Below are 26,559 nucleotides of genomic sequence, written 5' to 3' on the forward strand. Positions count from 1 at the left end.
GGCTACCTGAGTCACTTTCTCCTCCTGCAATCCAGGTTCTTTAAATCTCAGCAAAAGGGCAAATGACTGCGTTGACATGCCAGACACATGGGAGAATCTGGTAGGTTACTTCGTGAATGGAGTGAATTCTGCACAGGACAGAAAATCGGGGCTGTTTTTGCAATTAATCTATCATAGGCACCAGTCCAGCTCTGAGTAACTTGAAAGCTGTCACACACCTTTCCCTCATTTTAGGTTCTACTGCAAATTTGGATTACTGATGACCAACCTGGTCTGCTTATCTGAATGCTTATCTGAATGCTTAACAGAATTCCCCATCTGGTTTAGTTCTAAGTGCTGAGCTAGTGCATACATGGAGCAAGATAGCACAGGTTTGCTGCTGTGACTTGCCAGAGGATAGGACTACACCCTAGGTAGGCAGGAGACTGGCTGCATTGGGAGAGAAGAGCTTTAGCAAAAAAGCCCCAGTTTCCAGGTAATGAGAGATTCTTGACAAGTAACTAGAGCCATGCAGACATAATAGAATTTCAATGAGATAAATTCCACTTTCTGCCCAAGTTTAGCCACTCAGGGAAGAAACAATTACCTTGTGAAAATGCAGCACTCTCCCTATATTATCCGTTCATTAAAATATTCAAATGAAGGTAACAACACTGTTATAAGCTCATTTATAAAGAAAAATAACATTAATGCGTTTAACGCTAATGCATTTACCTTAGAGCACTTCCCAGAGATGGTAAAATGTGAAGTTTATAAAATGTTCAGTGATGTTGAACTTGAATTGCAACCTAATGCTTGAATTGCTACATTTAACATTAAAAGCATGTTATTAATCTTCAATTTAGGGGAGAATAATTTTCACTCACTGTGCAGGAAAGAAAAAAAGCAGTTATGATGGGATTTCATTCAGATCAAATTTGCTTTAATTGCAATTCTATTAAATTAGAAATAGACATTTTATCCTGATATGGTTCTTTGATGTCTTTAGTTTTAATGCTAATAAAAGCATTATCACCACAGGTGTGAGTTGCATTATGTACAATAATTAGGACTTAAATTAAAGATGTGTCAAGCTACCCAAAAGTAATTTGGAAAATGAATGCAAAATAAATAAATCAGGTGAAACTTTGGGTGCAGTTTAGTTCTCTACATTTTTGCCAACATCAGTTTCTCATTATTGCATTTTTTCTTTTTTTAAAGAACAGCTGTAATACCACTAAGAATAATACCTTCAAGACATGGTTAAACAAAGTACTGTAGAGCAATTGAGTGGAACATTTTGCCAACAAAGAAAGGCAGTGTAGAAGAATATTTAATAAAATGATGAAATGCAAACAATGCATAGTAAGTGATGAAAAGCCATAAATTAGTATGTGTTGTATACCATATCTATAAGATATGCATAGAAAAGTCTGGGAGGAAATACAACCGAATGTTAATTAGTTATTATTAATTTTTAAGTGTGGGATTATAGGAGATTCTTTTCTAAATGTTTTGATTAGTGATTTTTTAAATAATTAGCAAATATTATTTTGCATTATGGGAGAATCATAAAAGAACAAAATTTATTCAGTGTGATGAGCTTGCCATAATCAAATATTGTGTCGTATTCCTTTGTCAGATCTAAACACTGAGATGATTTTAGGAAGACAGCACCTGCTAGGGAGATAAATGTATGAATGAATGAATGAATATATGAATTAATGAAGAGTTGGAATTTATTATGTGGCTTATAAGAAGGTGGCCAGAAATTATGGTTTTGTCTTTTTTTTTTTTCCTGTGAAGAACTCTTTTCAGAATCTAAATCTCTTCATTTTACTGAAATATATTAAAGAAAGGATGGTCAGCATGACCTGATTACCCTCCTTTTCTGGATAAAATTTGGGGACAGAGTCAGAAGATATGGACCTAGCCTCAGCACCTCTGGTAAGAGATGGCAGTGTCTTTCTGTTTATACAGAAATAAATTCACCTTGAACTTCCCTGGTGGTCCAGTGAGTAGTTAAGAGTCCGCCTGCCAATGCAGGGGACACAGGTTCAATCCCTGCTCCAGGAAGAGGCCACATGCTCTGGAGCGGCCAAGCCCATGCACCACAACTCCTGAGCTCATGCGCCTGGAGCCCATGCTCTGCAACAAGAGAAGCCACTGCAATGAGAAGCCTACGCACTGCAAATATAGCAAGCCCACAAGCAGCAACAAAGCCCCAGAGCCACCAAAAAGAAATAAATAGCTTGTAAAGTGAAAACAAAGAAAGAAGATATTAAAGAAGAAGTAAATTGACCCAGTTATGGCAATGCAACATTGGACTTCTGGATTTCTTTTTTTTTGCTAATCTTTGTTAAATATTTTATTACTGTGTGCACCCTCTGTATGTTAGGGAATGGACCATATGCTGTCAGGAAGACAAAGATAAATGAAGACAAGTTTCCTGCCCTCAGGGTGGTGTGGAATAGGGAGAAAAGGGAACAGGCTTTGAAATCCAACATTCTTCAGGTCCACTCCAAGTGCCCCCAGCCACTGGCTGAGTAGCAAGTAGCTTACCATCCCTTGGCTCCCATATCTTCATCTAAAATCAGAAAAGTAATAACACTTTGCTGGGTTTTCTAAAAAATTAAACCAGATATTTAAATTACTTTAAAAATCAGCTGGCACATAGTAAGCACTTGTATAAAAGGTAGCCATCCTCATAAAAGATAAAAATACACAATAAAATACAGCAAAATACAAAGTAAAGACCTCCCTGGTGGTCCAGAGGTTAAGAATCCACCTGCTAATGCAAGGGACACATGTTTGAACCCTGATATGGGAAGATTTCATGTGCCATAGGGCAACTAAGCCCATCAATTCAGTTCAGTCGCTTAGTCCTGTCCAACTCTTTGGGACCCCATGAACTGCAGCAGGCCAGGCTTCCCTGTCCATCACCAACTCCTGGAGCTTGCTCACACTTATGTCCATCGAGTCGGTGATGCTGTCCAACCATCTCATCCTCTGTCATACCCTCCTCATGCCTTCAGTCTTTCCCAGCATCAAGGTCTTTTCCAATGAGTCAGTTCTTCACATCAGCCAAAGTATTGGAGCTTCAGCTTCAGCATTGCTCCTTCCAATGAATATTCAAGACTGATTTCCTTTAGGATTAACTCGTTTGATCTCCTTGCTGTCCAACGGACTCTCAAGAGTCTTCTCCAACACCACAGTTCAAAAGCATCAATTCTTCGGTGCTCAGCTTTCTTTATGGTCCAACTCTCACATATATACATGACTATTGGAAAAACCATAGCTTTGTCTAGATGGACCTTTGTTGGCAAAGTAATGACTCTGCTTTTTAATATGCTGTCTAGGTTGGTCATAGCTTTTCTTCCAAGAAGCAAGCATCTTTTAGTTTCATGACTGTAGTCACCATCTGCAGTGATTTTGGAGACCCCAAAAAATAAAGTCTCTCACTGTTTCCATTATTTACCCATCTATTTGCCATGAAGTGATGGGACTGGATGCCATGATCTTAGTTTTTTGAAAGTTTCGTTTCAAGCCAGCTTTTTCACTCTCCTCTTTTACCTTCATCAAGAGGCTCTTTAGTTCCTCTTCACTTTCTGCCATAAGGATGGTGTCATGTGCATATCTGAGGTTATTGATATTTCTCCTGGCAATCTTGATTTCAGCTTGTGTTTCATCCAGCTCAGCATTTCACATGATGTACTCTGCATATAAGTTAAATAAGCAGGGTGACAATATATAGCCTTGACATACTCCTTTCCCAATTTGTTCCATGTCTCTTGTTTTCCCAGTCTCTTGTTCCATGTCCAGTTCTAATTGTTGCTTCTTGACCTGCACACAGATTTCTCAGGAGGCCAGTAAGGTGGTCTGATATTCTCATCTCTTGAATAATTTTCCACAGTTTGTTGTGATCCACACAGTCAAAGGCTTTGGCATAGTCAATAAAGCAGAAGTAGATGTTTTTCTGGAACTCTCTTGCCTTTTCTATGATCCAACAGATGTTAGCGATTTGATCTTTGGTTCCTCTGCCTTTTCTAAATCCAGCTTGAGCATCTGGAAGTTCTCAGTTCAGATACTCTTGAAGCCTGGCTTGGAGAATTTTGAGCGGTACTAGCGTGGGAGATGAGTGCAACTAAGCCTGTGGGCCATGACTATGGAGCCTGAGCTGCAGGGCCCATGAGCCACAGCTACGGAGCCCACATGCTGCAACGCTGAAGGCTGTGTGCCCGAGAGCCTGTGCTCTGCAGCGAAAGCCACCATGATGAGTAACCCAGGCACTGCAACTAGAGAGCAACCCGCACTCACTGCAACTAGAGAAATCCCATGAGCAGCAATGAAGACCCAGTGCAGCTCCCCACACCCACTAAAAAGCAAATTAAATATATCACCTTGAACTGCACCTGATGAGGTTGTCTTCAACTGACTTTCACATCCAACTGGTTTTGTTTTCCGAGGACGAAGGGGATCTTCTGTATTTTTAGGAGTTTAATTATATCCAGCATGTGTGCTAAGTCAATTCAGTCATGTCAGACTCTCTGTGACCCTATGGACTGAAGCCCGCCAGGCTCCTCTGTCCATGGGGTTCTCCAGGCAAGAATACTGGAGTGGGTTGCCGTGCCATCCTCCAAGGGATCTTCCTGACCCAGGGATTGAACCCGCATCTCTTATGTCTCCTGAATTGGCAGGCAGGTTCTTTACCACTAGTGCTACCTGGGAAGCCAGAGCAGTCACAATTACTTGCAATGATGTTTGGTTGCTCTTGAGACTCACATATTTCTCATCACTGTCGTGCCCATTACCCCTTCTCCCTGAATCTCAAGATAAGTCTCTAATGATGGGGAAAAGGGTATTTGTTATCTATTGCTGTTTAACCAATTATTCCAAAACTCAGAGGCTGAAAACAACACACAGTTACTGTCTCACCATTTCTGTGGGTCAGGATTTAGGGCATAGCTGAGCTGGGCACTTGATTCAGTTCCTGCAAACTGTAAGCAGAAAGATGGCCAAGGGCTGCTTAGTGTCACCTTAAGGTTTGCCTGGGCTGCATCTACCTCCAATGTCACTCACATGCCGTGAATCTTGGGATTCCCATTCTTGTGGCTGGTGTTTGGAGGTCACCTGGATTTCTTGACTCGTGGGAGCTCCATGCGGCAGCTCACAGGGTAGCACTTTGTTTATCAGAGAGAGAGAGAGAGAGAGAGAGAGAGAAATAGAGACCAAGAGGGGACTCTCTTTGTAATCTAATCTTGCAAATGATATTTCATCATTGTATTCATATTCTGTTCAATAGAAGCCAGAGTTTCAGTCTAGCCGAGACACAGGGGATGGAGAGATGGAGAAATGGAGAGAGGGGATTATGCAAGGATGTGAATACTAGGAGGTGAGTAACGCTGTGGTCATCCTAGAGAACTGCTGTACCCAGTGAGGACTCAGAGAGCCACTCCAGTAATATCTGAGCCAGTGCCTTAAAAGTCTTAGTTTGGGAAGCTCAGGAAAGGCTGGGATCTAAAGATTTGGAAGTCTAAATGGTGACTCCTACCCTCTTCCCTGTGATTTGGAGTCTGGAGGCCAATGTACTCAGATAAACTGAAAAAGAGGACAGAAAAGGAGCTAGGTTATCAAGAATGACCTTGACAAGTCAGCCCACCAGCTGCAAGTTTGAGAAAGTGTGGGAAAAGTGTGGAGTGCTGACTCTGGCTCGGTGTTCACAGTGTTGACAGATTGCTAGAACACACATGCACACATATACACACACGTACATGCTACATGTCAGTCTGTGATCTATGTGCTTTGCAACAATTATGTGACATCATTACTATTATTATTGCCATCTCTATCCTATGAATAAGGATGCTGATTCCCAGGGACAATAAGCCTCATGGTCCAAGGACACACAGCTAATAAAGTAGCTGGACTGGGATCCAAGCTGAAGGCCTTTCTTTTTTCTTTTTCTATTTTTTTATTTGGCTGTGCCAGGTCTTAGATGCATCATGGAACTTCACTGTAGCACGTGGCATCTATGATCTTCAGTTGCAGCATGTGAGATCTAGTTCCCTGACCAGGGATTGAATTCAGGCCCCCTGCATCGGGAGCAGAGAGTCTTAGCTGCTGGGCCACCACAGAATCCCCCGAAGCTCTTTCTTGATTGCTCTGGTATAAAATTTCCCTAAAGCCCCATAATTCAACTCAGTGTCCACGGAAAGTGCTGGACTCTGATTCATAAAAATTAACTTGGAAGTAAAAAGTGTTAAATAATGGCTGGGGGCAAAGGCAGAAGAAGCACCTGGGGAGCTGGAGGGGGGACACCATCTGCGTCTCCAAGCACCACCATTTCTACAATCCTTAAATATTTAAGGAGCTCGCCATGCTTCCTTTTCTCACCTTGTAATGCCTCGCATGGCGCCTTGGATAAGGAAGCTCATTATATGACAGTTCTGTGGTTACACTTTGCCACCCACATTGGCCTGAAGCTTAGGCTGGGTGCATCTCAGCAGAGTCCTGATCAGCAAGCTTTGACTTTGGCACCTGACACCTCAGTTCAAATTCTGGAGTTCCTCCCTAGTTTGTGTGACTTGATCTTCCTTATCAGTTCCTGAGTTTCGCACAGCTGGAATGGAATGACAGTGTCTTCTCATGGGATTGTCACAAAGATGCCATCAAATTGTGTGTCAAGTGCCTATCATGGAGTCAGGCACTCCAGGTTTTATTCTTATTATCATCTAGATTTAAAACAAGGGGCTTGCTTCTACTTTACTCTCTGAATTACCAGTATGATTTTCTTCCTTAAAAAAATGTATTGAAGTATAGTCAATATACAATGTTGTGTTAGTATCAGGTAGACAGCAAAGTGATTCAGTTATACACACACACACACGTATGTATATCCCCTGGAGGAGGGCATGGCAACCCATTCCAGTATTCTTACCTGGAGAATCCGCATTGACAGAGGAGCCTGGTGGGCTACAGAATATATATATATATATATTCTCTCCTTAGTTGCTCAGTCATGTCCTACTCTTTGTGACCCCATGGACTGTAGCCCACCACACTCCTCCGTCCGTGGGATTCTCCAGGCAAGAATACTGGAATGGGTTGCCATTTCCTCCTCCAGGGGATCTTCCCAACCCAGGGATCAAACCTGTGTCTCCTGTATTGGGGGCAGATGCTTTCCCATTTCAGTCCTATAGATAGTCTAGGCTGTGTTATAATTTGCTTACTCATTCCTTTATCACCAGGCAAACATGTAGGGTCTTTCTCATCCTCCTGCCGGAAATGTTACAGCTTCATCCTGTCAACATGGATAAGGGCAAAGCACCTGCCACCATTGTGGGTGCCTCGCTGTGCAGTTATAAGCCAGATTCCCAAATCAGCCTATGTAACTATCATGCCTCCTTGAGCAAAGGAATATTCACAGTCCCAGAGGCCAGCCTGACAGTTCTTACCCTGGGTTCATTGCCTCTGAATTAGAAGAGGAGAGTTAGAGAGTGCCTGAGTCAAATTAGACTTGACTTGGATTATATTTTCTTGCATAGAAGCAAACCATCTCTATTAGAATGTTCAGTGGCCAGTGTCAGGGGGTAACGGCCGTGGTTTCAAATGATCGCCTGGCTAAAAAAAAATCAGAGGACGGTCATGCCGATCAGCAAAAACTCGCCCCCTTCAGCGGTGTTGCATGCACTGTAACTGCAGTCCTTGATGGCATGGGATTGCAGAGAGAGTGCAAATAAAATGCAGATTTGTTTCCATTTTATTCCATTCCAACAGCCGTTATTCATAACAGCTTAATGTGCAGCTGCTGCATTTCCCAAATGCAATGTGCCGAGGGTTTTGCACAGTTAAAATTGGTTTTATAGGCAAGGGAAATGCCACCAGCTCTGCAAAATTGCTGCTACCCTTTCACTCTCCTGGATTTCACTCTGTCGGATGAGTATTCACCTCCTGGAATAGTTGTTGCCTCCGTAAAGCAAACATCCGAACTACCAGAGTTAGGATTATGCTGGGAAATTTACACACACACATACACACACAGGGAAAGCAGCTTATATAACCCTATAAATTAAATATGAAGCCTCTTTGTGCTTTCAGAAAAAATCAGAGAGAATCAAAGGCTTGTACAAATTCCTCTCACTCTGCTTGGAGACATGATTGCCCTTGTAAGCCTCTCTATTCCAGGTCCCGATGTGACTCACCTTGCTTCATAATGCTTTGCCGTTTTCTGCATGCAAAGGGTTAATCACAAGCACACGTGGCTTTTAATTCTGCTTTGTGTTTCTTTAAGAAAGACCTGTCCAGGGACTTCCCTGGTGGTCCAGTGGTTACGAATCCACCTGCCAATGCAGAGGATACAGATTTGATCCCTGGTCTGGGAAAATCACACATGCTGTAGGGCAGCTAAGTCCCTGTGCCACAATTACTGAAGCCCGCATACCTAGAGCCCTTGTGCTGCAACAGAAGGGGCCATCGCAACGAGCAGCCCTCAAACGGTAACAAAGAGTAGCCCCCACTTGCTGCAACTAGAGAAACCCAGTACACAGCAATGAAGGCTCAGCACAGCCAAAAATAAAAGTTAAAACAACAGAAAGACCTGTCCAGCAAAAATTTAAAAGCATGGCAAGTATTGGCAAATGAATGATTAGAGGCAAGGTAACATCTTTATACAGGAAGAATACATATCTACATGCTCTTCTTCATATATAGATTATGTTCTGACCCATAGAGTTTTGCACTGGTTTTTCAGGTTTGTACCTGGATTTGCTCTGATCCATTTTTACCAATCTTTACTCTTTTCCCCAGTGCCTCAGGAGTAAAGAATCTGCCTGCCAGTGCAGGAGACATGGCTTCAATCTCTGGGTCAGGAAGATACCCTGGAGAAGGAAATGGCAACCCACTCCAGTGTTCTTGCCTGGCAAATCTCATAAACAGAGAAGAGTAGCGGGTCACAGTCCATGGGGTTTCAAAGGGTCAGACACAACTGAGCGACTGAAAAGCAACAGCAGCTCTTTTGAGATCCATGGCCCCTGTTTACCTTCCGTTGCTTTAGGAGTTTAGTTTTCAGACGTTGGGACGTGTCTGTGTATTCCTGACATGGCCTCTACAATTCAGAAACGACTTCAGAATTCAATACTCTTTTGAACTAAAGTTTCCTGATGAAAGTTCTACACAAGATTGTTTGATGAGCACAGAGCATGGCCAAGGACCCCGACCTGGTGACATGACATGTATTTCTTTAGCATCCACATTGGGGAACTTCGGTTAGGCTGGAGACAGACAAAGCTCAGCATCCTTGAAGTTGCCACAAAGCCGGTTTTGCTGAAAGCAGCTCAGATGATCGTGACGGCTTTCCCATCATTCTCTGAGTGAGGCATTAAAGTGAGACATGCATCATCAAGTCATTTTGATTCATTTTTTGGGAAGCGATGGCATTTAGCGAAATCCAGTAAATTGTCCCTTTCAGCACTAATAACATGTTCTCAGCTTTCCCCACTAGATGCTGTGTAATGGTAATATAATAGGATTGCTATGGCAATTAAGTGATTGCATATTTTGGGGCAATGGAGGACATCCACCAGGGCACAAACCATTAGTAAAATGGAAATGTTGTCCCAGGATTGAATGGGATCTAGCTCAGGCATTGAGGACACATGCCATCAGCCACTTTATTTTTTCAAAAAATTCGGAGGTGGAATTAGAATATCTTTGGGCTCCACTGTTCACACTGGGATTGTACTGGGGAGGGTCCAAGGGAGCCTCTACCTAGTAAGTGATGATCAACATCATTAAAGTGTTTAACCAACATTTATCTGCACAGATGCTAGCCAAAGTGGATTATTAGGTATGTTTTTCTGATGGCTGAAGGGCCATTGGAGGAAGGCATTTAATATCTTGTATGCATCAGTGATTTCTTTGGTATCAGAATGTTTTATGGTTTCCATACAGGCAAGTTTCCTGGGATTTCCTTGTCCATCCCTCTTAATCCCCCTCCCCCAACATTCATACCAACTACCATGTGAGATTAATAAATAAGAAGGCATTCTCCTTGTTTCAGGCTTCCCTGATGGCTCAGAGGGAGAAGAATCCACCTGCAATGCAGGAGACCATGGTTCGATCCCTGGGTCAGGAAGATCCCTGGAGAAGCAAACGACAACCCACTCCAGTATTCTTGCCTGGAGAATTCCATGGACAGAGGAGTCTGGCGGGCTACAGTCCATGGGGTCGCAAAGAGTCGGACATGACCGAGCAACTAATGCTTTCATTTCTTTCATCCCCATTTCACAGATGAGGATGCCAATTTCTGATGATCAGTCCCAGTTCAACTTAAGCCCACAGAGCTGTGCACTGCTGAAGAGATGACACTTGGGGGTGGAAGATAGGGACTGTTGGGTCCTCGTCTCCAATCTGAGAACCCAGCATAAGTGAGTCTGTTTGTTTTTTTTTTTAATGGTCTTTCAACTGGCAGTACAAACATTAAGGCTGGATGTTGTATGTGGATGACCACTGTCTACTGTTCTGTGCTCTTTGCTCTGTTTGAGAATAGTCTATGATGATCAATGACAAAAATCAAATGAATTGGTTGCCTAAAGTGGGGATAACCACCTCAAGTATCTATTAGGGGTACTGACTTTAGAACACAAATACTATATATCATGGCATTTAAGAAATGAGGGTTCTGTATTCCCATTTTTGTTCTTGTTGCTGGTATTATGATCTTTGGAGGAGTGGCAGTAAGGCAGGGGTCCTAGGGTCTTCCCAGCCCGCCTTTGAAGCTAAATCCAGTCTCAGTGCCCCTGTGTTGAATTAAATCTCAGAGACAGAGATTTGGGTGAAGTAGAAAAGAATAGCTTCATTGCTTTTCCAGGCAAAGGGTGCCACATTGGGCTAATGCTCTCAAAATTGTGTGTCCTGATCTGGAACCTGTAGTGAGGAGTTTTATAGTAATGGTTCTTTTCCATGGGGATGGTCTTGATCCCTGTCTCCTGTACAATGTCACAAACCTCCGTCCATAGTTCATCATGCACTCTGTCTATCAGATCTAGTCCCTTAAATCTATTTCTCACTTCCACTGTATAATCATAAGGGATTTGATTTAGGTCATACCTGAATGATCTAGTGGTTTTCCCTACTTTCTTCAATTTAAGTCTGAATTTGGCAATAAGGAGTTCACGATCTGAGCCACAGTCAGCTCCCAGTCTTGTTTTTGCTAACTGTATAGAGCTTCTCCATCTTTGGCTGCAAAGAATATGATCAATCTGATGTCAGTGTTGACCATGTGGTGATGTCCATGTGTAGAGGCTTCTCTTGTGTTGTTGGAAGAGGGTGTTTGCTAAATGGCTGTCTGGGGAGGCCTTACAAATAGCTGTGAAAAGAAGAGAAGTGAAAAGCAAAGGAGAAAAGGAAAGATATAAGCATCTGAATGCAGCGTTCCAAAGAATAGCAAGGAAAGATAAGAAAGCCTTCCTCAGCGATCAGTGCAAAGAAATAGAGGGAAAACAACAGAATGGGAAAGACTAGAGATCTCGTCAAGAAAATTAGAGATACCAAGGGAACATTTCATGCAAAGATGGGCTCAATAAAGGACAGAAATGGTATGGACCTAACACAAGCAGAAAATAATAAGAAGAGGTGGCAAGAATACACAGGAGAACTGTACAAAAAAGATCTTCACGACCCAGATAATCATGATGGTGTGATCACTCACCTAGAGCCTGACATCCTGGAATGTGAAGTCAAGTGGGCCTTAGAAAGCATCACTACGAACAAAGCTAGTGGAGGTGATGGAATTCCAATTGAGCTATTTCAAATCCTGGAAGATGATGCTGTGAAAGTGCTGCACTCAATATGCCAGCAAATTTGGAAAACTCAGCAGTGGCCACAGGAATGAAAAAAGTCAGTTTTCATTCCAGTCTGAAAGAAAGGCAATGCCAAAGAATGCTCAAACGACCGCACAATTGCACTCATCTCACACGCTAGTAAAGTAATGCTCAAAATTCTCCAAGCCAGGCTTCAGCAATACATGAACCGTGAACTTCCTGATGTTCAAGCTGGTTTTAGAAAAGGCAGAGGAACAAGAGATCAAATTGCCAACATCCGCTGGATCATGGAAAAAGCAAGAGAGTTCCAGAAAAACATCTATTTCTGCTTTATTGACTATGCCAAAGCCTTTGACTGTGTGGATCACAATAAACTGTGGAAAATTCTGAAAGAGATTGGAATACCAGACCACATGACCTGCCTCTTGAGAAATCTGTATGCAGGTCAGGAAGCAACAGTTAGAACTGGACATGGAACAAAAGACTGGTTCCAAATAGGAAAAGGAGTATGTCAAGGCTGTATATTGTCACCCTGCTTATTTAACTTCTATGCAGAGTACATCATGAGAAACATTGGGCTGGAAGAAGCACAAGCTGGAATCAAGATTGCCAGGAGAAATATCAATAACCTCAGATATGCAGATGACACCACCCTTATGGCAGAAAGTGAAGAGGAACTCAAAAGCCTCTTGATGAAACTGAAAGAGTCTCGAGAGTGAAAAAGTTGGCTTAAAACTCAACATTCAGAAAGCGAAGATCATGGCATCTGGTCCCATCACTTCATGGGAAATAGATGAGGAAACAGTGGAAACAGTGTCAGACTTTATTTTCTTGGGCTCCAAAATCACTGCAGATGGTGACTGCAGCCATGAAATTAAAAGACGCTTACTCCTTGGAAGGAAAGTTATGACCAACTTAGGTAGCATATTCAAAAGCAGAGACATTACTTTGCCAACAAAGGTCCGTCTAGTCAAGGCTATGGTTTTTCTAGTGGTCATGTATGGATGTGAGAGTTGGACTGTGAAGAAAGCTGAGCACTGAAGAATTGATGCTTTTGAACTGTGGTGTTGGAGAAGACTCTTGAGAGTCCCTTGGCCTGCAAGGAGATCCAACCAGTCCATTCTAAAGGAGATCAGTCCTGGGTGTTCTTTGGAGGGACTGATGCTAAAGCTGAAACTCCAATTCTATGGGCACCTCACGTGAAGAGTTGACTCATTGGAAAAGACTCTGATGCTGGGAGGGATTGGGGGCAGGAGAAGAAGGGGACGACAGAGGATGAGATGGCTGTATGGCATCACCGACTCAATCGTCAAGAGTTTGAGTGAACTCCAGGAGTTGGTGATGGACAGGGAGGCCTGGTGTGCTGCATTTCATGGGGTCGTAAAGAGTTGGACACGACTGAGCGACTGAACTGAACTGAGTGGCTCCGATGGTAAAGAATCTGCCTGCAATTGCAGGAGACCTGAGTTCAATCCTTGGGTCAGGAAGATCCCCTGGAGAAGGCAAGGGAGACCCGCTCTATCATTCTTGTCTGGGAAATCCCATGGACAGAGGAGCCTGGCAGACTACAGACCGTGAGGTCATAAAGAGGCGGACATGACTTAGTGACTAAACAACCACAACAGATATTTCTATTTATTGTTGTAATCCTAGCTCAGTGTTTGACACATGATAAGCCTTCAGTAAATATTTGTCGAGTAAACAAAGGGATAGACAAGGAGAAACAAAGAGGTTTCAGAGATTGAAAAAGAGAATCCTGTCAACTCTTTCAAATTTGAGAAATACTACCTGTAGCTGGTGGATGCCACCATTGTGTACAAGGAAACAGCATTTTTTTCTCTGACCTCCTTGCCTAGATCTCCAGATTATAAGGCTGCATAAGTTTGTTATTTTGTTGATGTTGGTGAAGGTGTTGAACTACCCTGTGTTTATTCAATACTTCTAGAAAGGCCTTGCACTAGATGCCAAGGATATGACCACTAACTAACACAGTTGTTGCAGGAAGGCGGGCCCCTTCCAGGGCCCGAAACTGGGCCCTTGTCTCACACTCAGAAATGAATTGTCCGAGGAGACACACGTGCTGACAAAGCAAGAGATTTTATTGGGAAAGGACACCTGGGTGGAGAGCAGGAGGGTAAGGGAACCCAGGAGAACTGCTCTGCCACATGGCTCGCAGTCTTGAGTTTCATGGTGATGGGATTTGTTTCTGGGAGGTCTTTGGCCAATCATTCTAATTCAGAGTCTTTCCTGGTGGGGCACGCATCGCTCAGCCAAGATGGATGCTAGTGAGAGGGATTCTGGGAAGTCGATAGACACGCAGTGTCTCCTTTCAACCTTTCCCGAACTCTTCTGGTTGGTGGTGGCTTATTAGTTCTGTATTCCTTATCAGGATCTCCTGTCATAAAACAACTCATGCAAATGGTTACTATGGTGCCTGGCCAGGGTGGGCGTTTTCAATCAGTGTGCTTCCCCTAACACAGTCATGGCTTAAGCTTTACATAAACCGTTTCGCCCAGATCTCAGTCTCCTAGCTTGCTTATGAAGGAACGAGGCCCAGAAAATCCTTTAAAGAAGTGATTGAAGAACACTCAGACCAGAACCAAGAAGCCGCACATGCCATCCATCTTACTTCATTCCTCCACGCTCCTGGATCATTTCTCCACAACCTCTGCAGTCCTCGTATCAAACACAGGGCCAGAGGAATGGGAGATGTCAGAAGTTATTTCATAATGAATGGTTGATGGTTATGAAGGAAGGGAGGGTAGGAAGGAAGAAACAAAAAAACGATTTAAGTTTGGACCCATATTGCTTTTTAAGATGAATAAAATGATACCGAGAGCTAATATGTATTGAGTTCGTACTGAAATAGGAGGGAAGAGAGCAAGGCACAACCTTTAAAATAATGACAGCCCCAGAACACAACATAAATTGTTTAGAACAAAATAGGTCCCAGGTGGCAGATGAGTTGACTTCCACTAGACCTGAGCCTCAGAGAAGGCGATGGCACCCCACTCCAGTACTCTTGCCTGGAAAATCCCATGGACAGAGGAGCCTGGAAGGCTGCAGTCCATGGGGTCGCTAAGAGTCGGACACGACTGAGCGACTTCACTTTCACTTTTCACTTTCTTGCATTGGAGAAGGAAATGGCAACCCACTCCAGCGCTCTTGCCTGGAGAATTTCAGGCACGGGGGAGCTTGGTGGGCTGCCGTCTATGGGGTCGCACAGAGTCGGACACGACTGAAGCGACTTAGCAGCAGCAGACCTGCACCTCAGTATACACTCATTGAAACACATTACTTAGGCCACCTGATGCAAAGAGCTGACTCATTGGAAAAAACCCTGATGCTGGGAAGACTGAAGGCCAAAGGAGAAGGGAGCAACGGAGGATAAGATGGTTAGATAGAATCACTGACTCAATGGACGTGAATTTGAGCAAACTCCAGGAGATAGTGGATGATAGAGGAGCCTGGTGTGCTACAGTCCATGGGGTTGCAAACAGTTGGGCACAAATTAGTGGCTGAACAGGGGGAGCAAAGAACAGTACTTGACATATGCTGAGAAAAGTGAGGAAGGGAGGGAGGAAGGAAGGGAGAGAAAGTTTAGTGAGCCTTCTTTAGTTGGAGGAACCTGTTGTGGCACAGAGAGGTTGCCTAGCATGCCCAAAGGTGCACAGGAAGTGAAGGAGAGTCAAGGTTTAAACCCACGTGTGTTTGACTCTACAGCCTCTGCCTTTTCCTATGATCTCTCTCTTCCTTGCTGGTTATCATGCTTACATAGATAAAATAATACTTCTACTTTCTGCACTAAATGCGAGCCAACCTCTCCTCTGTCTTCTACCCTCCTCTAGACATTTCCTTTGTTATATCAACTTGAACACTGTCGACCTTGGCTTTTTCTACAGTGCTTGAAACTTACAGAAGAGAGACATCTCTTATTCCAACCCATTCTCCATCCCACGTTTTGCCAAAGCAGCCTTTGAGAAAAAGATGGGTATCTTAGGTTCTCAGGCTTTCTGGGTGGCTCATTGGTAAAGAATCCCCCTGCCAATGCTGGAGATGCAAGAGATGGGGGTTCAATCCCTGGGTTGGGAGGACCCCCTGGAGAAGGAAATGGCAACCCACTCCAGTATCCTTGCCTGGGAAATCGCATGGTCAGAGGAGCCTGGAGTGCTGCAGTCCATGGGGTGGCAAAGTGTTGGACATGACTTAGTGACTCAACCACAATCTCAGGCTCTCACTCTGGACACCACTGCTGTTTCCTGTGTTTGTTTACCAACAGCACATTCATATTTTTACAATGAACACCTAAGGAAGAAAACCAAGGCATTTGAAGAAATTTACCATCTAGACAGTCTGTCTCTCCATTGGATGAGATTTTGCTTTATTCTAGACACCCAAAACATTCAAGTAAGGAAAGCATCCCACCTTTGATCATTTTAAAATACTCAGTAAAAAGAAAGAAAAACTTAATTGAAGAAGAAATGCAAAGCCCTCTTGATCTCTATGAAAACATAGGCAATTATCAAGACAATTTCCAAATAACCCCAAAGCTTGTATAAATGTCTTTCAGCACTGGGAGAGTAAAACTAAATATTTACTACATGCCAAACAAAATTAAGATTTGTCTGGCACCAAAGGAAAAAGGAAAAAAGAGAGAAAGCTCCTTCTGCAGGCTGAAATCCCACCGCTACAAAGAGAAGCAGGGCCTTTTGAAAGGAAAACATTTTAACCGTGTTTACAAGGGTCATTTCCATGTTTTTGAAACCCTGCTATTAAATAATGCATGTTTCTCAAGTGAAAAAATAGAGCAGCTAAGTACTGTCTTCCTGAAAGCCTCAATGCCCAGGTGAAAGGGAAGACTGAACCCACTGGGGAGGTCTGATCGCTTGCTTCCCAGGAGAGGGTGCTGAGGGGCAGAGCAGAGGCATCAGGGTCTTGTACAAGATCTGAAGCTTTTTAAAAAAAAAAAACAAAAACAAAACAAAAAAACCCACTCTATTTATTTATCTTTGGCTGCGCTCAGTCTTTGTTGCTGCAGGAGGGCTTTGTCTAGTTGCAGCGATCAGGGGCTACTCGATAGTCATGGGGTGAGGGTTTCTCGTTGTATTGTCTTCTCTTGTTGCAGAGCCCTGGCCCCAGAGTATGTGAGCATCGGTATTTGTGGCACACAGGCTTGGTAGTTGCAGCTCGTGGGCCCTAGTGGGTGGGCATCAGTAGTTGTGGCATATAGGCTTTGTTGCCCCTTGGCATGTGGGATCTTCCCTCATCAGGGATAGAACCTGTAACCACTGTATTGGCAATTGGGTTCTTAACCACTGGACCACCAGAGAAATCCCATCTGCAGCTATTTTTTGTCTCATCAGGTAATTGGGCTGCAGGAAGGTAGGGATAGGCATTGGTGAACAGAGAGAGTGTTGGCTGGGGAATCAGACACTGTGAGACCCACTTCTTGCTCACTCATTTTCTTGCAGGCACATCCCTTAACTTTAGTTGCCAGGTAAATAGGGAGAGTTGCTTAGCTCTCAGAGTCTTTGGGGAAGATTACATGAAATAGCCTGTGTAAAGCACAGTGCCTTGGGCATAGCATGCACTCCATAAAGATGAACTATTTCATTTGTAGTAGTCATAGCAGCTGTGTAATATTGGCAGAGACAGCTAGTGGTCATCAAGTATCCCAGGTGCTGCTCTGTGTTTCCCAGCATCCTTTGCAGGGAGGTCTGGGCCATGTGACCTGTTCTAGCCAATGGGCTACCAGTAAAGACAGGGAGGAGTGGGTGTGGGTTTCAAAGCCTTTCCTGGTAGGAGAGCCATATTGATAAGGTGGCATCGTGAGATGGTAGACTCTCCATGAGTCTGATTTCCGAGGGATTCTATAAAGAGAAGTCTCCCCACAGACCTGTGGGACACAGAACTTGAGAGGGAAATACATCTTTGCTATTAGGCTACTGGGATTCTGGGTTAGTTGGTCACGGCAGCAGTTAGCCAGTGCCTTATATGATTTATTATTATTTCTCTTATCATTTCTTTTTATTTTAAGGTTTTTTAAAGCCTTTATTGAATTTGTTACAACACTATTTTATGTTTTGGCTTTTTGGCCCCGAGGCATGTAGGATCTTAAGTCCCTGACTAGGGATCAAACCCTCACCCCTTGCATCAGAAGGTGAAGTCTTCTTAACCACTGGACTACCAGGGAAGTCCCCTCTTATCATATATTTCTTGATCAAAGTAGTTCAAGGGGACCAGAAACCTCAGGGAGTTATAGGGAGGAAGGCATTCTGAAGTGAGTTTTCATGCTGCTGCTGCTGCTGAGTCACTTCAGTCGTGTCTGACTCTGTGTAACCCCATAGACGGCAGCCCACCAGGATGCCCCATCCCTGGGATTCTCCAGGCAAGAACACTGGAGTGGGCTGCCATTTCCTTCTCCAATGCATGAAAGTGAAAAGTGAAAGTAAAGTTGCTGAGTCGTGTCCAACCCTCAGCATCCCCATGGACTACAGCCTACCGGGCTCCTCCATCCATGGGAATTTCCAGGCAAGAGTTTTCATAGAGACACATTTTTATCGACTGATACCTTCTGTGACATGTATATGTATTCTATATATTTTCCTTATATATATCTCTGTATCTACATAATATCTATATTATCTATAGATATCACGTATACTTTTACCCAGCTCTGAATTCCTATTGGCTTCTGGATTTTACCATAAAGTTATGAACAGCCTTAAAGTTTTTCTGAAATTAGGAAGGAATATATATTATACCCTTCCAATGCTTTCTTCTAACTGCTATTTTCTTGTATTTCTAAAACATTGTTCTGCCTCCCAAACTCATTGCTCCCATTTCTGTGAAGATAAAATGCAGTCTCTTCACCTGATGATCAAGGCTCCCTGAGACCTGGCCCCTTCATTCACATCCCTTTCTAAACACTCTGCTACAATCAGGCCACACTTGACATTCCTCCCCCATCTCTGCAGGATTCAGAAACTCTGAGTGTCAACATCTTTGCTTTTATCTTTTAAAAATAGTAAACAAACAAACAAAACCAGAAAACAACAATAAAAACCTTGTATCTCTTTTCCTTGAAGGAAGGAACCCAAATGAGGAAACCAACACTTAGCTGGTTTTTTAAAATCACCCCAAAGATGCCATGGACTTTGTCTTTGCCTTTTTTAAAAAAGAAAATAAAAAAGGAAGCTTTATTGAGATAGGTTTGAAATGCTAAACACTTGATCTATTTAAATCATGAATTTAAATATTTTGATATAATCATAGAAAAGATCAATACCACGATCAGTTTTGGAACATTTTCATCACCTGCTCTTTTCTAAAAATACCCATACCTATTAGCAGTCACTCCATTTTTTTCTCAACCCCCAGCCCCTAGAAACCACTCATCTGCTTTCTGTCTCTTTAAATTTTACTATTCTTGTCATTTCATATAAATGGAGTGACAATAAATGGTCTTTGTGAATGATTTAGATCATTTAGCCTAGTGTTTTCAAGGGTCATCTATATGGTAACATATATCAGTACTTCATTCTTGTTTAATGCCAAATAATATTCCATTACATAAATATATTACATTTTATTTATCATCTGTCATTTGATGGGCATGTGGGTTTTTTCCTTTTCCTTTTTTTTTTTTTTTTTTTACTATTTTGAATAATAATGATATACTAGCTTCCCCAGTGGCCCAGCAGGTAAAGAATCTGCTTGCAGTGCGGAAGACATCAGGTTCAATCCCTGAGTTGAGAAGAATCCCAGGGTAGGAAATGGCAACCCGCTCCAGTACTCTTGCCTGGAGAGTCCCATGGACAGAGGAGCCTGGTGGGCTGCAGTCCCTGGGGTCGCAGAGAGCAGGACACGACTGAGCTAGTGAGCACTGCTGCTACCACTGTCGTGCTGATAGGAAGACGCTTGTGCATAAGTTTTTCATAGATGTACATTTTCGTTTTTCTTGGGCACATATCTAGGTGTGTAATTGCTAGGTTACAGGGTGATTTTGTTTGGTGGTCTTTTGGCTGTTGTTAAATTAAAACACAACTTTTTCTCACCTCCTATGACCACGTGGAGAAGAAGGCGGAGGGTCCCTAATACAGTGTTCATAAATACTGTGATTGTTAATGCCAGTTGAGAGGGGAGACACTTCTATCCCAGCAGCCTGAGGGCCCTCAGGGACCCCAGGATAGAAATTCAGATGCACTGGAGGGGTGGTCTGTTGCTGTCTTCCTCTGATTCCCCTCATGACTTCACAGGACTCAAGCGGAGCAAGTGGGCACTCATTGTGGAGAGAGGGAGGGATGTCTGCTGCTTGAGAGGTTGGTATTCACATCCACGGCTCACATGGAACTGCTCCCTTCACTGTGCACCAGGATGGTCACACTAAGGATGATCATGAATAATTGGCTTCATCACCATCACGTGTGAACACCTTCTTGGTAACTAGCCTGTAGAGTATTAACCCATCTGACCTTCCACATGATCTTATTAGATGGATATAAATTTTACTTTTTACATATGGGGAAGCTCAGCAATTTAAGGGCTTCCCAGGTGGCACCAGTGATAAAGAAGCCACCTGCCAATGCAGGAGACAAAAGAGATTCAGGTTCGATCTCTGGGTCGTGAAGCTGTCCTGGAGGAGGGCGTGGCAACCCACTCCAGTATTCTTGCCTGGAGAATCCCATGGACAGAGGAGCCTGGTGGGCTACAGTCCATGGGGTTGCAGAGTCAGATATGATTAAGCAACTTCGCACGCAGGCAGCAATTTGAAAGAACATGCTCACGGACTTTCCTGGCAGTCCAACGGTTAAAACTCCATCCTTCCACTTCAGGGGGCAAGCATTCAATCCCCAGTCTGGGAACAAACATCCTGCATGCCACAGGATGAGGCAAAAAAAAAAAAAAGAGAACATACTCGGAGTCACCCAACTGGCATGTGAACAGGAGTGTCCTGGTTGTAGAGCGAGGCTGCAGCTTGCCATGCGCTCCTCAACAGCCAGGTGGAAGCTCCAAATTCAACCGTCAACAGAATCAGCGTTCCATGTACATCCCAGAGTTAGGTGAGTGCCATATCTGTCCCTAAATAGGGCTCATTTGTTAAGTCTGTGCAGGAGACAACAGCTACAGCTAAGAGAATTGTTTATACATATGTTAAAGCACATCAATTATTTTTCAATTTATCAAATGGATGTGACCAAAATCACAAGTCACCGCTTTGCAGTCGATGATTGGAAGCATAAAATAACAGAAAGTAAGCGTTTTAAATCCAGCTTATTTTTCGATTCTCTGTAGTATCTTTCAGATCATTAAAAGAAAAAAAAAATCTGTTCCCTATAGAATAGGGTTGTCAAGAAGAATGTAGGGCATTTGGGAAAACCACAGAATTAAAACCAAAATATCACCCTTAGCCCAACTATCCAGAAACAACCACTGTTCCCATCTCGTCCTATGTGTTTTAAATTCATTGAAAGTGAAATTGGGACTATTGGATGGGGATTAAAGGTCCCAGTTTTGAACTCAGACAGGCCTGAACTTGATTCACAGCAGCACCTCCACCTGCTGGCTGTTTGACCTTGGGCCAATTAATTAGCCCTCTGAAAATGCAGGGAAATCACACCTACCTTCCTGGTTGTGAATTAAATGTTGTGATGCATTGACAGCATGGAACAGAATGTCTGGCTCATGGCAAGGATTCGGTCACTGGTGGCAATTATGTTTAATGACAGTGCTCTTTATTTTTATTTCACTGTGACCCTTTCTCCCCCAGATGATTCCATAGTTTTTAAGTACATGACTTTATTTTAGTTGTCTTGTCTCTCTTATTCATATACCATGATTTATTTAGCCAGTGTCCTAATTAGGTCATGGGTATTTTTGATCTCCAGTAAATTAAATAGTGCTATAATTTTGTCTTATCCTTTTTTCTTCAATTGAAATATAGTTGACTTATATGTTGTGTTCATTTCTGCTGTACAGCTATGTGATTCAGTTATACATATATATAAATTCTTTTTTTTAATGTTTTTTTCTGTCTCTTTTTTTTGGCTGTTTAAAAAAATGTATTTATTTTAATTGGAGCAAAATTGCTTTACAATGTTGTGATGGTTTTGGCAATACATCAATATGAATCATTGCTACCATCGAGAATAGTATGAAGATTCCTTAAGAAACTAGAAATAAAACTACCATACTCTTTTTGTTGTTTTTAGTTTAACTGCATAGGGTCTTTGTTATGGCCTGTGAGACCACCACTGTGGCACGTGGACTTCTCTCTATTCGTGGCGAGGGCTCCAAGGTGTGCAGGCTCAAGTCCATGCAACACGTGGACTTAGTTGCCCTGTGGCATGCAGGATCTCAGTTCCCTGACCAAGAATTGAACCTGCATCCCTGCACTGGAAGGCGGATTCTTAACTGCTGGGCCACTAGGGAAGTCCCTCTGTCTTACACTTAAGACAGCTGTCAATGCCAGGGACCTCTCACTCCCATCAGTGGCCATGTCTGGGATATCCCCATGCCGTGTGGTCCATCCTGGAGAGGAAAGACAAGCTGCTTAAGCCCTAGACACAAACCCCCCAATGAAGATAAAATCAGCCAATTTCCCCCTGAGCAGAAGCCTCGGTGTGTGCTCACTTGGCTGTCTTTCGGGAGCATGGGGGTAATTTGTAGCCTGAACAATTGAGACAAACACTTGCCGTGAGACGGGGAGAAGTAGGATGAGACTGTAATTGGAATATTTTGTCTCATTTATTCTTGATGATGTGCCATATTCCACTCCATCAGCCAGAGGGGATTGTTCACAGAATGCCTCACACCTGGAATCAGTGCTTCTAGAAACCAGATGTGGGGCGTTGTTAGATGCTATTTGAAATCTAGGGTGAGGCAGCTTCCTCTAACCACCCACTTGCCCTTTCACATTCTGCTGTATTTTTCCTAAGATTTTCTGTCCTTTCTGGGGTTCTAGTTACATTTATCTGGAGTCCAGGGCAGTTGGCCTGTTTTTCCAAGTCTCTGGATCATCTATTTGAATCCCCTGCAGGCAGTGATGGAAAGCTGGTGTGCTGGAGAGAGGGCAGGGGAGTCTAGCAGCATCAGAAAGGATGGCACACTTGCTCTGGTACCCACGCTGATTCAAGCATCTCTTTCTCGTGTGGCAAGAGCAGGCGCTAATCCGTAGCGTGGAGTTCAAGTTCAAATTCAGGAACCTGCTTCTGTTTTTGTTGTTTTACGAAGTGACATGTGTATGTTTAAGAACCTTTGCTCTCTTGGGTCTCTGCAGGTTACAGAAAGCTGGAAGGGACTGCATGGACTGGCTTCTTCAGGGAACTTTGTCAAGATGCAATCTGGCAACTTAGATATGAATAGGAACCAACAACTGAGGAGCTTGTAAAACACACAGTCCTATGCCCAGCTCCAAATACATAGACTCAGAATTTTCAGGGGAAGGGGTTGGACACCTGCATTTTTTACAAGACTCCCGATGACTCTAACAGGGCCAAATTGGAAAACCTTGATAGCAAGTGATATAGCTCAAGCTTCATGTGCCCCACCCAGGGGACCTTGAATAAATGCATGTGCTGATCCTACAAATCGGGGTGGTTGGAAAGAGAGGGGCCTGAGACTCTGCTTTTTTCAGGTACTGATGCCACTGACGTGCAGACTACAGGATACATAGCAGAGATTAGCTAGCACCTGCCTGTCTGCTTATGTACTGCCTATGGTTTAAGAATGACTACAGAAATCAAATAAAAAGGACAGTATTTCATTATGCGGGAGCATTTTATGAAATGTAAATGTCAATGTTCATAAATGAAGTTTTCTTGGGACATAGCTGTTACCTGAAACCTGGGTTCACCTCTTGGTGTGTGTCAATAGACACAAACAAGCCAAGATCAAGAGAAGTAAGGATTTATTATTATTGGCAGCAAGTAAGGAGAACACCGGACTGTTTCCCAAAGCAGTGTCATCTCCCTGAACTGCAAAATTGGGGAAGTTTTAAGCTAAGGGTACATGCCTCTTCCCAGGTGGCGCTAGCGGTAAAGAATCCGCTTGCCAGTGCAGGAGACCCAGGTTTGATCCTTGGGTTGGGAAGATTTCCTGAAGGAGGGCGCAGCAACCCACTCCAGTGTTCTTGCCTGGAGAACCCCATGGACAGAGGAGCCTGGCGGGCTACAGTCCATGGGGTTGGGAAGAGTCAGACACTCCTGAGTGACAGTGCACACATGGGCGTGTGCGCACACACACACACACACACACATGCACACGAGCGCCTACTCAGGAGGGCACTTGGAGAGCGTGTGCATATTCAGGAGAGGATTTGAGAGAGGAGAATTCAGCATAGAATTGGGGCAAAGGTGGACAGTGTCCAAGCTTTAGTTGACTGAAGTCAAGAGGGTCAACACCATCATCCCATCTCCAGTGGGAGGGGGCCTTCAGTTCAGTCAGTTCAGTTGCTCAGTCATGTTTGACTCTTTGCAACCCCATGGACTGCAGCACGCCAGGCTTCCCTGTCCATCACTAACTCCCGGACACAAACTCATGTCCATACAGTCGATGATGCCATCCAAGCATCTCATCCTCTGTTGTCCCCTTCTCCTCCTGACTTCAGTCTTTCCCAGCATCAGGGTCTTTAGCTGCTGCCGAACTCAAAGATGTGTTATTATGTATATTCCTTGAGGAACCAGGATCCTGCCCCAAGGCTGTACTCTTGTTTTTTGACTACTCCTCTCTGGTTTCTGTGGGCTTCTCTGGTAGCTCAGTTGGTAAAGAATCCACCTGCAATTCAGGAGACCCTGGTTTGATCCCAGGGTCAGGAAGATCCGCTGGAGAAGGGATAGGCTACCCACTCTAATATTCTTGGGCTTCCCTTGTGGCTCAGCTAGTAAAGAATCCACCTGCAATGTGGGAGACCTGGGTTTGATCCCTGGGTTGGGAACATCCCTTGGAGAAGGGAAAGGCTACCCACTCCAGGATTCTGACTTGGAGAATTCCATTGATTGGATAGTCCATGGGGTCGCAAAGAGTTGGACATGACTGAATGACTTTCACTTCACTTCACTCTTGTTTCTGTACCTCCTCCCTTAAGATCATTAAGTATTGAGAACTGTTTGAAGGCAATCATTGTGGCCTGGCTCAGATCACATACAGACTTTTTAGGCCAAAATGAGTTCTATTATGTCAAGAAAGCTGGTTCTGGTTCTCTTTCTCCAAGGACCCTCTACTCTATCTGTTTACACAGCCACACCCAGTGGGTGTGATCGAGATCATGTGTGTGCAACTAAGTCGCTTCAGTCGTGTCCAACTCTTTGCCACCCCGGGGACTGTAGCCCACCAGCCTCCTCTGTCCATGGTATTCTCCAGGCAAGAATACTGGAGTGGGTTGCCCTTTTCTCCTCCAGAGGATCTTTCCAAACCAGGGATCCAACCTGTGTCTCTTGTGTCTCCTGCATCAGCAGGCAGCTTCTTTACCACTAGCACTACCATGACTCCCCAAACCTAAAATATTTACCATCTGAATCTTTACAGAAATATTTGCCAGTCCCTGATCTATGGCAACCCATTCCAGTACTCTTGCCTGGAAAATCCCATGGACGGAGGAGCCTGGTAGGCTGCAATCCATGGGGTCGTGAAGAGTGGGACACGACTGAGCCACTTCACTTTCACTTTTCATTTTCAAGCATTGGAGAAGGAAATGACAACCCACTCCAGTGTTCTTGCCTGGAGAATCCCAGGGACAGGGGAGCCTGGTGGGCTGCCGTCTATGGGGTTGCACAGAGTTGGACATGACTGAAGCGACTTAGCAGCAGTAGCAGCAGACCTAGATCCAGAAGCAAAATGCAGAGATGTCCTGTATGGAAATTTCTTACTTAGTGCAGCTGGGATGTGGGCAATAAGACAAACAATTCAGGATGTGGCATTTGAATATCTGTAATGATTCAGAAAATGAACATTACAGTAAAACAAGAGGTGAACTCTGACAATAAAAAAAATTCTCCAAACCTTTATTCTTCCCACTCTTTACCTCCAGACCTCAATTCCTGACTTCAGATGGCATGTATTTACATAATGGTTTTCTTTGCTTCTTTCTTTGTCGACTAATTGAATTAGAATGGCTTAAAAAACATACCTTCAGGCTCCAACCCATTTCCAGATACCTGCCAATGAGGGTATGCTGCTGTTGCGTCACTTCAGTCATGTCCGACTGTGTGCGACCCCATAGACGGCAGCCAACCAGGCTTCCCGTCCCTGGGATTCTCCAGGCAAGAACACTGGAGTGGGTTGCCATTTCCTTCTCCAATGCATGAAAATGAAAAGTGAAAGTGAAGTCGCTCAGTCGTGTCCAACTCTAGCAACCCCATGAACTGCAGCCTACCAGGCTCCTCCGTCCATGGGATTTTCTAGGCAAAAGTACTGGAGTGGGATGCCATTGCCTTCTCCACAATGAGGGTATAGGTAAGCCCAAGGGAAGCAATTTTGCTTCTATTTTGCATTCTAGTTTGTGGTTCAGAGGATAAAGAATCTGCCTTCAGTGCAGGAGTCGCAAGTTTGATCCCTGTGTTGGGAAGATCCCTGGAGAAGGGAATGGCAACCCACTGCAGTACTCTTGTCTGGAGATTTCCATGGACAGAGGAGCCTGGCAGGCTATAGTCCATGGGGTTGCAAAGAGTTGGAAACACTGAGTGGTTAACACTTTGCTTTTTTATCTTTAGTCTATGGACATTTAGGAAATCAGTAATAGAATGTCAATGGGCCTGTCTTTTCA

At 43.8% G+C, this 26,559-nt stretch overlaps 1 long non-coding RNA gene across 1 annotated transcript in view; it reads left to right on the plus strand.

Moving 5' to 3' along the window:
- LOC123331550 overlaps window positions 1-23,565 on the plus strand; it is a 57,452-nt gene extending 33,887 nt beyond the window's left edge. The window contains exons 3-4 of the long non-coding RNA XR_006548242.2: window positions 10,267-10,403; window positions 23,077-23,565. This is a non-coding gene — a long non-coding RNA (uncharacterized LOC123331550). The remainder of the gene's footprint in view (window positions 1-10,266; window positions 10,404-23,076) is intronic.
- Window positions 23,566-26,559: the final 2,994 nt, after the last annotated feature.

This window comes from Bubalus bubalis, chromosome 24 (genome assembly GCF_019923935.1).
Source record: "Bubalus bubalis isolate 160015118507 breed Murrah chromosome 24, NDDB_SH_1, whole genome shotgun sequence".
NCBI lineage: Eukaryota > Metazoa > Chordata > Mammalia > Artiodactyla > Bovidae > Bubalus > Bubalus bubalis.